General features: G+C 39.8%; 1 protein-coding gene across 3 annotated transcripts in view; it reads left to right on the forward strand.

The window, feature by feature from the left end:
- The window catches only part of LOC138024926 (uncharacterized), a 67,814-nt gene that overhangs the window by 25,243 nt on the left and 27,571 nt on the right, over window positions 1-15,000 (forward strand). The gene's annotated exons all lie outside the window — the stretch shown is intronic.

A 15,000-nucleotide genomic window follows, 5' to 3' on the forward strand; every position in this document is an offset into this window, starting at 1 on the left:
AGGAGTTGGAAATGAATATGCGAGTTCATAAAAGATATAAAATACTCCAAATGTGCATAAGTGAAGATGAGCTAAACAAAGGCTGTGTTTTCATGAGCGGTTATTCAGGTCCCTTAGCGAGTGACAACCTAAAATACCGTGAAAACAGTTCCTTTCCCAACTCGCTTAAAGTTAAGTGAGTCAGAAAATTTCAACAGAATTCTCATTAAATTTAAGCCACTAAACGAGGTAGCTTAGGCGAGTAGGCAATTACGTTCGGCCAATGAGGAGTCGCTTGCGGTTACCCAATTCGGAAATACAACAGTTGTGCTATTTTTATTATTGCACTGGCACGTGCTCTCTCCTCATTTAATCTTACCCGTGAAAACATGTATCATTTTTAAGTCGCTGAACGAAGTCAGCAAACAAACCATTTCTGTTTGCACTTTCAGCCTTGGTCTTAATTGTTTAATGTAGAGCATTTCGTTAACCAGAGACAGTCCAATTTCTTCATGCATTTCTTCAACACTCATACTAGGCCTTAAAGCAGCTCAGGAGGTCCTCAGGGACATCACCCGCGTGGTCTTGATCATAATGATTGCACACAGAAGATGACTTACTATTGTGGCCATCCACGCGTGTATGTAGATGGCCATGTGTGTACCCAACATAGCTACCTGTATCGCACAGGTTGCATGGCCGAAATTGGTACACAACGCACTGTTGATTAACCAGCTGTGGTTTGATCTCACATTCTTGGAGGTCACTTTTTCGAGTGACAAGGATGGGTTGGACTGTAGTTTTGGAGCTTTCAACTGAATCTTAACAAAGTTAGCAGAATCCTGGTCCTTAAGTGGTATGACTACCTGAGTCACGTCATTTCCCACCCTTTCTACCGATGCCTGCGATGGATGCTGGTCAGTAACTCATGAGTTGATAAAGGTATTTATGGTAGAGTTGATAAGGTGTTTGGGGTACTTCAAACGTGAGAACAGGGACTTAAAGCGTTCACACTCCTCCGAGAAATAGGCTTAAGATGAGGACAAATGGTACGTGCGATCAAGCATAGTTGTTAATTAGCTTCGTTTGTATCGGTTGTCGATGTGACTATGGTAGTGGAGAAGTACACCAGTACTGGTACGCTTCACGTAGACCTTAGTCTCGATTTGGGGCGCTCGGTTTAGGATGTAGGTGCCGAGAAAGGGAAGCATTTCATCCTTTTCAATGTCCATGGTAAAACTGATTAGGCCTTTCCAGATTCTGCTCCGAAAAAGCTAAAAAGTTGCTAAGAAATATGCCAAAAAAGTTGCTCAAAATTGTAAAAGTTGCTCAAAAATTTTTTAAAGTTGCTCGAATATTTTTATATTTTTAATACAGCATGTCTAACTTTAATAATAATTGTTTTGTAATCAACATTAAGGTACAACTAAGTAACTAGTTACAACAAATTAGGCAACCTTTAGTTGAATCTAAGTGGCTAGTTACAAAAAGATAGACAGCAAGTGTAACAACCTCGTTCCCAGGCCTTTTCCCTTCTCGTGGGGGGCGCCGAGAAGGAAAAGCCCTGGGAACGAGGTTGAGGCTACCCAAACCCAATAGGCCATTTTCGATATATTAAATATTCAGCTTCAAAGTGAGGCAGTGAGGACAAAGACAATAGAAACACGTGGGAATTAATGTGAAAAATATTTACATATCATCCACTTTCCTTTGTCTTTGTCCTCACTGACTCGCTATCAAGCTGAATTTTAATATATCGAAAAAGCCCTATTCTTGTAATTAATTACCACGCCCACATGGTACCTATTCAAAGGGCAAAATATGAGTTTTACTAGAAAGATGTTTAGAATTTTAACCAATACAATTTTAACTTGTTTATCAAAAAAAAGGGAGGGGAGGGGGGTAATTCAGCATTTTGGTTCAAAATAGCCCAAAAGTTACCAAAGAGTGCTAGTTTTCCGAAAAGTTGCTAGAAATTGCTTTCTGACAAAAAAAAGTCCTCAAAATCCTAAAAGTTGCTAAAAAGTTGCCGAGCAGAATCTGGAAAGGCCTAAAACTGACAGCAGGATGGGCGTGGTTAAGGGGGTTTAAGAAGTCCGTAGCTGTAGTTATATCAGGCCTAACAGTGAGAGTGTCGTCAACGTGTCTGCGGTAATAAGCAGGGAGCTTTCCTTCCAGTTATAGTTTTTCTTCCAATGATGAAATAATAAAATAAAAACGTTAGCAAGCAAAGGCCCGAGGGGGGACCCCATGGCTATTCAGTCTATTTGCTCATACAAGGCACCATTAAACTGGAACAACTGTCCCTTGGTGGCCACGCTCAAGAGATCAACAAGGTCATCTTAAAGGGGCAGTGTCATGGGATGGCATGCGCAGTATTTTTCACACGCAGAGATTTTAACAGACTTAATTTTTTTGCTTTTTTTGTTTAAGTCCAAACAAAATACGGCTTCGAAAGGCACTTAAGTGCAAATTTATCTATTATCGCTGATTTGGAGTCCACGAAATAAAATCGAACACAAACATGATGCCATGTTTGTTTTCTACGTGACAGCTACATTCAGTGAAGTGTGACCGGGAACACTGTCGACGGTTGAAGCACTCACACATAAATAATTTTTTCTCCACGATAAACCAGACATGTTATCAAGATTAACATGCCATTTGGAAGCTGAAAGAGAGTACATTTATTTCCAAGAGACGACTTTGAAGTCGGAAGACGACAAGCAGCGAAAAAATTCACGCGTTTTACTCACCGCTTTCAGGAGTACCCAACGACACACACAACGACCTGTTAGTAACCAAAACGCTTGCTTAGTGGCCGAGAAGACGTTTTTGATTAATATTGAACTTCCGTGGGAAAAAAATATGCGTTCTTCACGGCCAGCAAGCTATGAATGTACTACTGAAAAGATGCCAGCCAGGATTCATGTTCATCATCGCTTTCCCAGCCAGAAAACGGATTCTATATCGATTTTCCCAGCAATTTTTATAGTTCCCCGGCTTTTCCCAGCCAGGGGATTATTTTCTAACTTTAATGATCAAAGAACATGACAGATGGCCGTGGGAAACATGGATTGAACGTTATTCAATGACTTCACGCTAACATAGTTTACTTACCTATACTTGAGCGTGCTTAACTACTTGATGTAAAATGCAACTTCAACTAAATTTCAACTAAATTCCATTTTCAATACTCCACAATGAACTCCGTCAGAATCAAAACCGTACAATGAAAACTAAAAAAAAGAACGTGGCGGAGAGCATCGTTAAGTAAGTGTTGTGACGTGAAAAAAGAATTACATATGTAAATTGCCAACAACTTTTCCTCAAACACAACTGAGAAACGGACACAGAACTAACAAACAGCAATTATTATTTCACACTGGCAATTTGCAAATTACAAGTTTATCTCAAATTTTCCGACGATAGTCTCAAAAACATTCAGTTACATGTCAGGGATTCGACTTCTAATTGACGAACGAAACTGAATAATACAAACTGCAATTATTGTGTCTCTCACTGGGGGTGTGGTCGTCAAGACCGGATGCAAGCAGGGCTCACATTAGTTGGCGTCGACAACCACGGTAACAGGGACAAAATAATTAGGCAATTTGTACATTGCAGTCCCGCATCTCGAATTATCCGGCAATGTCTAAAAAAAGAGCATTTCGACTTCTAACTAATGAACGAATCTGAATAATACAAACTGCAATTATTGTGTCTCTCACTGGGGGTGTGGTCGTCAAGACCGGATGCAAGCAGGGCTCACATTAGTTGGCGTCGACAACCTCGGTAACAAGGACAAAATAATTAGGCAATTTGTACATTGCAGTCCTGCATCTCGAATTATCCGGCAATGTCTAAGAAAAGAGCATTTCGACTTTTAATTGATGAACGAATCTGAATAATACAAACTGCAATTATTGTGTCTCTCACTGGAGGTGTGGTCGTCAAGACCGGATGCAAGCAGGGCTCACATTAGTTGGCGTCGACAACCACGGCAACAAGGACAAAATAATTAGGCAATTTGTACATTGCAGTCCTGCATCTCGAATTATCCGGCAATGTCTAAGAAAAGAGCATTTCGACTTCTAATTGATGAACGAATCTGAATAATACAAACTGCAATTATTGTGTCTCTCACTGGAGGTGTGGTCGTCAAGACCGGATGCAAGCAGGGCTCACATTAGTTGGCGTCGACAACCACGGCAACAAGGACAAAATAATTAGGCAATTTGTACATTGCAGTCCTGCATCTCGAATTATCCGGCAATGTCTAAGAAAAGAGCATTTCGACTTCTAATTGATGAAAGAAACTGAATAATACAAAAGAGAGTGCATTTATTTCCAAGAGACGACTTTAAAGTCGGAAGACGACAAGCATCGAAAAAATTCACGCGTTTTACTCACCGCTTTGTGGTTTTATAATTCGTGCAACAAGTAAACACAACCAGTGCATCCAGTTTCTCTCATCTAAATGCAGCTTTTTCTTCAAAATATTCAAATAGACATTTTATAGCGAAGATAGTAAATGTGTTATCAAAAGACGATGATGTGGTGGTCTCTGACATCTAAGCGACTCGCTAGAAATGAAATACGAAGATGGACTTCGATCCTTGGTAATAGTGAAACAGCTTGCGCTTCGATTACACCATACGCCGAATTTCTCACGAATTCACGTCTTAAAAAGTTTCTCTTCATTGTAGATGCTGCATTAGTATTTTGACTGCTTTTCTTTTGCTTTCTTGAGGACACTGAATCACTATTTGTCCGCTTCCAGCTCGATGGCTGTCACTACTCGACATGGTAACACACGATCAAATCCCCTTCAAAACAACAAAATCAAAGAAAAAGGGAGCAAAGACCAACAACGAAAATATAGTGAATTTGTTTGTGAACGCCACAGGATATTTGGTTCACAAAGTGACCACGGATGGCTTTGATTGTGTAAGATATTCACCCTCAACACACTCCTTTGAAAAAGTTGCCAAAAATTTTGGCAGGCTGTCACGCATGCGCCACCGGTGACACTGCTTTAGATTGAGATTAAGGCTACGTGAAGCTTATCGGTACTGGTTTACTTCTCCACTATCACAGACACGTCGACAAGCAATATAAACGAAGCTTATTAACAACTGTCCTTGATCGCGTGTGCCTATTTCTCGGAGGAGTGTGAACGCTAAAGTCCCTGTTCTCACGTTTGAAGTACCCCCAACACCTTATCAACTCTACCATAAATACCTTTGTCAACTCATGAGTTACTGACCAGCATCCATCGCAGGCATCGGTAGAAAGGGTGGTAAATGACGTGGGTCGGGTAGTTATACCATTTAAGAACCAGGATTCTGCTAACTTTGTTAAGATTCAGTTGAAAGATCTAAGTCTCAAGCTCCAAACTTCAGTCCAACCCGTCTTTGTCAGTCGAAGAATTGGCCAAGACCTCCAAGAATGTGAGATCAAACCACAGCTGGTTGATCAACAGTGCGTTGTGTAGCTGTTGGCTACACACGTGGCCATTTACATACACGCGTTGATGCCCATAATAATGCGTCATGTTCTGTGCGCAAGCATTATGATCAAGACCACGCGGGTGCTGTCCCTGAGGACCTCCCCAGCTGCTTTAAAGTGTTGAAGAAATGCATGAACAAATTGGACTGTGCCGTTAACGAAATGCTTTACATCAAACAATTAAGACCACTGCTGAACTTGTAAACGGATTCAATCTGTGCTAACGTCTTTGTCTAGCTCTTTACTTATGCAAATTTGGATGATTTTATATCTTTTATGAACTCGGATATTCATTTCCAACACCCTGATAATGGCGTCATGAGATCGCCGAGAAGTCGAAAATGTAACATTATATTGTTAGTTTTCACATGTCTGTGTTTCTCAAAATCACTAACAATAATAATATTAATAATAATTATAATTATTATTATTATTATTAGTAGTAGTAGTAGGAGTAGTAGGAGTAGTAGGAGTAGTAGGAGTAGTAGGAGTAGTAGGAGTAGTAGTAGTAGTAGTAGTAGTAGTAGTAGTAGTAGTAGTAGTAGTAGTAGTAGTAGTAGTAGTAGTAGTAGTAGTAGTAGTAGTAGTAGTAGTAGTAGTAGTAGTAGTAGTAGTAGTGTACAATCAGTGTGTCAATAATTTTACACATTCCTTGCGGCTCAGATGTGATCAACTAGCTCTTGCGGCAAGTACAGTGTTTTAACATGTACATCTACATCTACATGTTCCAGCACTCGTCAAAGTCCCTTTTTGACTTGTGGCTGTTTCTGCTCAGGTGGCGTCATACACCACAAGCCTTTTTAGAGACATCACTGCCAAGCAGGCCACTTCTTCTGGAGAAAACAGGACATCCACAACACGGGGAACTTTATCTCCTACTCTTCTCGAATAGTGCTTGGGTTCTTTAACGTCCCACAGTGAACTTACGAAAATGGAAGATATTTGTGAGACAGGGCCTACGATTTATAGTCCTTATCCGAAAAGACTTGAAAGTCTAACCATTTGCAGCACTTTGTCCTCAGTTATTTTAAGATTCTGAGTGTTGATCCGGCCGGGGTGCGAACTCATGACTTCCCGCGTGACAGCCGGATGCTCAACCAACTAAGCCACCGGTGTGCGGTTTTAAATTAAGACATTGAAGAAGAAAATTTAAAGTTAAATGAATAAAAGTCCTGAAAGAAAAAAGAAAAGATTAACGCTTTCGATCCGTATCTCTGAGTCAAAGAAGTGTAGCTGTCGTCTTCTGGATCTTGTGCCTCTCAAGCATAGTATTGCAGAGTGTACGATAGCAAAAGAAACTTTAGATCTTATCCAAGAAATTGCGCATGAGTAACTTTCTCCCTTCATATTTGCGATCAGCTCCGCAAGTCTACAGTGGTAATTAACACACTCATCCGCCATTCTGCCTGTGGTCGTGAAAACTAAGGGAGTGAACGTTCCCTTTTCGATCTCCATTACTCTTTCCGCATACTGCCTCTTCTTCTCGTTCTCATGCTTCTTAGAGATCTGCTTAGGAGTCAAGTCTCTGTAATAGTCTGCATTGGGGTGCAGAACTCTGTCTTGTCCAAAAGCCTCGAGCGTGAATATCCCAACGGGCATCAGGGGCTTTGTTATCGCCATGATTTAACGTCTCCCCAGTGAGCTCCTGAAGGACCAGCTCTACTTCCACATCATTACAAACCATCCTTAGCATCTCTGCTTCCAACTCACGAAGTTCGTTATGGCGCTGGATAATGAACCCACCGCGCTGACACACTATTACGTGATCCACGCTAAACTGAACACGTCATGCGCAGACCATGGGTGTGTCCCGCAGGGCTTGAATTTAACTTTTTTGGTCGCCAAATCATAAATTTTGGTCGCCAACTTTGCATGCAAGGAAAGTCACAATTGTTAAATAGCACACAAAAAAACCAGCACGAGAAAGATCTCTAAAGCCATTGTTGTTTTCGGCTTTATCTTTAGTTTGGTGATGGTGTTCTTTAAGGTTATTTGAAATGGAGCGAAGCACAGTCCGTGTTTTCCATAGCAAGGCAAACATGGGTCCTTTATCCTTGCTTTTCACCTCTTCAAGACGTAGTTGCTTGCGTGGCAAGCAACTTACCTTTTTCGCGACTAAACGCAATACTACAACTGCTCGGCCTAGGCCCCCACGCAACCACAATGCCCGTACCAGTCTCCGACCGAGATAAAATAAAAGGAGCGGCTAGTATCCGATTTCAGTAGCCTCTAGAATCAGAGAAACTTGGCTTCTTAACGTACTTTTCTACCGATATTTATCTCCATTTATTAATTAATCACCTTGTGCAGTCAATTTTGCAGGTATTCGCTTTCTAACAGAGGGGACAAGTTCTCTAACCCACTTTACGTTAAGGGTACAGGTTGCTTTTAAAGGTTCCATGCAAATTTCAAACTCATTATACGATGTCCAGGTTCATTATCAATATATTATCAATATCAAGCTAGTTCCGAGGAGGTCCTTAGAAGCCGCGGAAACAATATGGCGCCTAGTAAACGCGGTGATCGAAGTATCGAAGTATATTTGTGCTATTAATTAACAATGTGAGAAACCGATTTTCTTGTAGTATTTATACACTATTTTAATGGGGAAAGAAAGGTGAGTCGTGTTCTAGCTACCACTTCCGAACGATTTCATCATATAAGGATTCAAATACAAAAGTTGTCAACTGTTTATCCTAGGTTGTAAGACAAAACGTGATTCGCCAGCTGGCGACCAGTTTTGAAAATCTAGTCGCCAGCACTCAATTTTTGGTCGCATCGGTGACCAGTGAGTCGCAATTTCAAGCCCTGGAGTCCCAGTCGTATTGTAACGTGATTGCATCTTTAAATTCCTTCTTATTCGGATTGTAATCTAGCCCTTTGAGAGGAATCACGGTCAGCCAATTTGATGATCCCTTCTCTGTAGCTAACTCAACAGCTCTCTTAGCTTTTGTCGGCTAGGAGCTTTTAACCTGCTCCAGCCTCTCACTCAGACAGTCGTCTTTTTGTTTTCGTGTGCTCGGTTGCAGTGTTCGAATTTCTGAGACATCTGGAGGCTGGTGCTCTTGCTCAACAATTCACCTCACTAGCGGATTAGTAACTTTGATTGAAGCCTCGTATTCAGAGGATGAGGTCGCATCCAAGGCCTCCCATGCGCACAGAGAAACCAAGGAGGTTCCGCTCTACTTTAGTGTGACTGTATGGCCAGTGACAGCTGGTATGAGAACCTCATTAATCGCGCGCTCAAGTGGCTGTAACAATTCTGCCATATCAGGTAATGTTCTTACGAAATATGTTCAACGGTGCCACAGGCCAAATGATAATGATAATGATAACGATAACAATGACGATAATGATGGTGATAGTGATAATGATAATGATAATGATAATAATGATAACAATAATAATAATAATAATAATAATAAGAGGAATATTTCAAGGAAACAGCCTTTCACCCCTCCTTTTTGTGACATCGCTCATCCAGGCACTAACACTCGTGTTACGAGAAGTAAAGGCGGGATATGTTCCTGGTGATGGCAAAGAAATGATCAATCATTTGCTTTTTATGGACGATCTTAAGATATATGGTAAAAATAAAAACCAAGTTGGCTCTCTCGTCCCATCAGTTAGAATCGTGACCGGAGATATGCGGATGGAGTTCGGAATCATGACCAAAGTGTGGAATCCCTTCTGATGAAACGCGGAAAAGTGTTCCAAAGTAAAGGAATCATGCTACCGGGGAATAAGATGCGATCACTGAATGTTGATGAGAATGAAAACTGCAAGTATCTTCAGGTGCTGGAGGCGGATGATATCAAACATAGTAAGATGAAGGACAGGGGGAATTGCGCATGCGGGCCGATAATGGCGGCCGTGTTTTTTGTAGCTCTGGCCTTATTGACTTAAATATGATGTAAATCTTGAAATTGAGCGGGCCCTCCGTCGTTCGAAATAATATGACAGACGATTTGTCGGGGAACAAACTTAAAAGACGCCGGGAAGAAGGATCGCAGACCGATGAAGACTTGAGCGGACGTTGCTGCGATTCGTCTTTGGCTGAGCAGGTAGCTGAAATCAACTCCAAGCTTGATAAGCTCTTAAATGTCGTCTCTGAATTTGATTCCATGAAATCGCGGCTTACTGAATTGGGAGAAGAAAACAGGAAACTGAAGGAGGCGTCAGAGTACGCTGACAATGAAATATCAAATCTAAAAACAACCAGCGTTTACACATTTGCCAACATGGACGCCACGACTAGGGAGTTGAATGGTTTGAAGGAGGAGGTTGAAATTCTGAATCGTCGCAATATCAAACTAGAAGCTTATACCAGGAGAGAGAACATGAGGATTTTTGGAATTAAAGAGTCTGCGGGTGAAACAAATGAGAAAACCGAAGAACTTGTCCGCACTATGTTGACATAAAAGATGAAGATTCCAAGTGATTCTGTGGACGATATTCGCTTTGAGTGGGTTCACCGAATGACAACGCGGGTGAACTCCACGAAACCAAGGGGAATTATCGTAAAATTCAGCGTCTATCAAGATAAGGAATATGTATGGTCCTTTTTAAGAAACCTCAAAGATTCAGGAATTGGAATGGCAAATGATTTTCCCAGAGAGATCGACAAAATACACGAAAAACTCTATCCGGTTTTAAAATCAGCAAAGAAGGCAAAACAGAAAGCCTACTTCAAAGTAGACAAGCTTATTATTAACGGGGAAGTTTACAGAGGTGAGGAGACAAAACATCTCGCACATTATGGCTTAATCATGAATAGTACTTGGGCAGACGGATGGCTTCAGCAACAAGGCACGCCAAATGAGTAACTCTGTGTGTGTATTTGTATATTTATTATTTGTGCTTAATTTGTCTTCACCATTTGTCCTTTCTGAGAATTACTATCGTCATCATATCTCTTGTTTATGTACTAGTTTAAATAACAGTTTGTGTGTAAGTTGTGTAGTCATAGTTCCTGCTTTTGCTCTGTTACGATTCCTACAACTCTTAATGCAAATCGCTTTGAACACAGTACATCAATTTTTTGCCTATTTTTTCACCGTTTATTACATGTTGTTGTTCTTAGTTTATCAAGTCCTTCTGCAACCTAAATTTCAAATTCATGTGGAGTTGCGATCTTGTTCAGAAAGGGTGTCGATTGTGTTATTTACACCAAGATTCGTGATCCCCTGGGGCGTTACATAATTTTAAAAGCAGCCATCAAGGACAAAATGTTTGTCTTTATTAATATTTATGCTCCTAACAAAGATAAGGACATCACTTGCTTTTTCAATAACTTATTGATAACGCTGCAAAATGAAAACCGGGACGAGGAGGAGAATATTATTGTGGGTGGGGATCTCAATTGTCCCCTTAACACACTCCTTGATAAGAAAGGAGGAATCATGATTCCGAGGAAATCGGTTGTTGCAAGTATCAGCTGTATACAACGTGAACTTGACCTCTTTGATATCTGGAGAGTTAAAAATCCTTGCACCAAAAGTTACACGTGGAGTCAGAAATCTCCGAATATATTTTGCCGTCTAGATTACTGGTTAATCTCTAATAATCTACATGATTTAGTTAAATCCGTCGATATAATTCCGGCTATCAAAACAGACCATGCAGCGATTACATTAGATCTCCAAAACAGCGACAATGAAATTAAAGGACCAGGTTTTTGGAAGATGAATTGTGCTCTTCTGGAAGACGATGATTATATCAATGATGTTACATCGAAGATACCAATTTGGCTTGCCCAAGGTCGTCAGGATTTGTCCGATGACCGCATCATTTGGGATTGGTTGAAGTATAATATTAGAGCACATGCTAAACAACATTCAAAAAGAAGGGCGAGAGAAAGGAATGGAAAAGAAAACCGTCTTGAAGAAGAATATGCTAAAGCAAAACAGGTTTTTGAGGCAGATCCTAGCAACACCAATTCAATCTTGAATGCTGCTAAAGAAAATTTAGAAGCATTCTACGACAAGAGACTTGACGGAGTCATCATACGTGCTCGCGCTCGCTGGCACGAACACGCGGAGAAAAGTTCAAAATATTTTCTTAACCTAGAAAAAAGGAATCATATTAAAAAGCACATGAGGAAACTAAAAATTAGCGGCGTGATCACAACAGATCCCTTCAGTATATTAGCCGAACAAAAGCGCTTTTATCAAGAATTATACAAGAGCCGAAACAGCAACAATACTGACGGAGCGCAGACAATAAAATCCTTTTTACACTCTCTTGATCTCCCTGTTCTAACAGAAGAACAGAAGTTGTCATGCGAAGGTGCAATTTCTCTGGAAGAATGCGCCTCGACACCAGATAGTTTCCATAATAACAAAACCCATGGAAACGATGGAATTCCCATCGAATTTTACAGAAAAATTTGGCCTATTATTGGTGAATCTTTCACTAAATGTGCAAATGAATGCTTTAAAAAAGGTGAGATGTCGCTTTCCCAAAAACAAGCAATCATAACTTTAATCGAAAAGAAAGGAAAACACCCTTCGCTTTTAGAAAATTGGCGACCAATATCTCTACTAAATGTTGATGCCAAAATCATGTCAAAAGTGATAGCAGCTAGAATTTAAAATGTTCTTCCAAGCATCATTCACCATAACCAAACCGGATTTATTAAAGACCGGTATATTGGTGAAACAGTTCGGTCAATCTTCGATATTATGGGGTTAATAGTTGAAGAAAATATTCCTGGTCTAATGATTTTTATAGATTTTCAAAAGGCTTTCGACAGTTTTGGAGTGGAATTATCTTTTAAACTGCCTGGAACATTTTAACTTTGGTTCTGACTTTATTCGATGGGTAACAACCTTTTACAAAATATACAAAGTTGAGTCATAAACAATGGTATCACTTCAGATTATTTTACCCTTCAAAGAGGAGTCAGACAAGGAGACCCTCTTTCTCCTTATCTCTTTGTGATCGCAGCTGAAGTACTAGCAATTGCAATTCGACAAAATAAAGAAATAAAAGGTATCCGGATCGGTAAGGAGGAGACAAAACTACTTTAATACGCCGATGACACGACATCAGTCCTCTCTGACATCAACTCAGTCCGCGCGCTTTTTAAACTCCTTGACGATTTTCAGAAGCTATCAGGCCTAAGAGTTAACCCTATCAAAACAGAAGGAATGTGGATTGGCTCCTCGAGACAAAATAAAACCAAACCACTAGGTATCAAATGGCCAGACGAACCAATCAAAGCGCTTGACGTATATTACTCCTACGATTCAAAATTGCTTCATGAAAAAAAAATTATTGAAAAATTAGACAGCATTAAGAAACTTGTTAACATCTGGTCTTCAAGAGGTCTTTCCATCTATGGGAAGGTGACCGTTATAAAGTCTCTAATTATCCCTAAGTTTGTTTACATTGCGTCACTTCTACCCACCTCTAAGGATGGTATTAAAGAATTAAACCAGGTGTTATTTAAATTTCTATGGAAAGATATGGATAAAACAACTCGCTTGTCTGTAATAAATGAATATGAAAAAGGCGGTTTAAAAATGATTGATATAGAGACAATGATTAAATCTTTAAGACTAGCGTGGTTAAAAAGAATATTCAGTGTAAACGATGGTGCGTGGAAAGATTATACGTCCTCAGCTTAAGCGTTTCGGAGGTCTTTTCTTATTTCACTGTAACTAAAATGTAAAAGATCATCCTATTCCCTCGCAGTTTTATGCTGAGATGCTCCAATGGTGGGCAGAATTTCGAGACGAGTTTTCCACAGAAAAGGATTGGCAGGGCATAATATGGAATAATAAAGATGTTCGCATGAACAATGCGCCTGTATTTTATAAGACATTTTTCGAGTCTGGTATTGTTTGCGTAAATGACCTACTTTTTGATTTGAATAACTTAAACTCGTATAATATAATTTCTAAGCATGTTGGTAAAGTTAACTTTTTAACTTGGGCAGGTCTTCACCATGCTATACCTTCTCATTTAAAAATGAGACAAGCCCCCCTACATTAGCGATTAATGACAAGGTTTTTAATGTCTTAAAAAAGAAGTCAAATGATTATTACTCGTTGTTACTGAGCAAAAAAGCACAATGTCCTAGCAGGGGACTAACTCTAAAACATGAATTTGACCTAACCGGTGACGAACTACAGAAAGCATATATTCTATCGCATTCTGTTTGCTGTGAACCATATATTAGAGCCTTTCAGTACAAGGTCCTTAACCCTATATTATATACTAATACCAAATTATACAAGGTAGGATTTGCCACAGACGACAACTGTTCCTTTTGTAAGTCTCATCCCGAAACCCTCAGCCACTTCTTTTTCGACTGTTTATACTCGCACACGTTTTGGAAAGAGTTTGAACTTTATTTTCATTCTATCTCAAAAGAACCTGTTTCCCTTACTTTAAAAGATGTCATAATAGGCATTGTAGATTCAAAACGCCCCTTGCTAAACTATTTGTTACTGATAGTTAAGTTATACCTGTGGGACTGCAGAAGGACAAGCATGCTACAAGAAATAATTGGCCTAAAGCATAAGATTACAAATAAGTTTGAAATTGAAAAATACGTTAATATTAAAAATAATACCTTAGATAAATTTAAACGTAAATGGACAATTAACTGTAATTTGTTGCTTAATATATAATATTTCTTTCTTGTAGGAATCATTTTGTGTCATGGTTTAGGAAGTGATTGTAATTTGATTAGTAGGATTGTAATGTGATTAGGTATTGTGTAAGTAAAAAAAAAAGGAAACACTATATAATTAATTAAGGTATGTATTGTGTTTGTTATTAGTGTTGTATTATTAGCCGTGTAAGTGTGTTTTGTGGTTTTGGACGTTTCGTGACTTGTATACATGTTGGACTCACCTATGGACATTCTATGTCTTATCACATGATCTACTCAGTTCGAACCTCGTGCTAGGTAGCCATGTTGGCTTTTTACATTAAAGTCAAGAGTTTGTTATTTCCATCTTAGTTTCTCTTGCATCGTTTATCGACAAAACAACATGGTGACCCCGACGCCTGAATCACACTTCTGAGATACTTCAAAGCATTTACAAAGCAATGGAAGGGCCATCAGCATCATTTTGATTTTGTCCTCGATCGGGCAATCTTCAGTCTGTCTTTAACGTTCGAGGGAACTCTCTGCAAGACTCCTCCGGAACGGACATAAGGTACATCATACAATATACTCCAGGCAAGCGGTCGTTGACAAATTTGCCAAGTGACTTTTCCGTATAGTATCAAAGTAAAGTTGTCAAATCAGTGATCCTTCAAAATGGCTGAAAACCACTATATGCCCCAGAAAAAGGTCGATTGGACCTCCAACATCGCGTCTTCACAGTTTAAGTTGTGGAGGAAGGAAGTTGAAAGAATAATAGGCGGTCCTCTAGCATCAAGATCAGATCGAGTAAAAATAAATCATTCATCTGGGCTGGCGCTCATGCTGAATGTCTCATCGAGGCAAGCCTCAATGAAGATCCCGAGCTAAGGATCACTACACCAAGAGAG

Source organism: Montipora capricornis, chromosome 11 (assembly GCF_036669925.1).
Source record: "Montipora capricornis isolate CH-2021 chromosome 11, ASM3666992v2, whole genome shotgun sequence".
NCBI classification, from domain to species: domain Eukaryota; kingdom Metazoa; phylum Cnidaria; class Anthozoa; order Scleractinia; family Acroporidae; genus Montipora; species Montipora capricornis.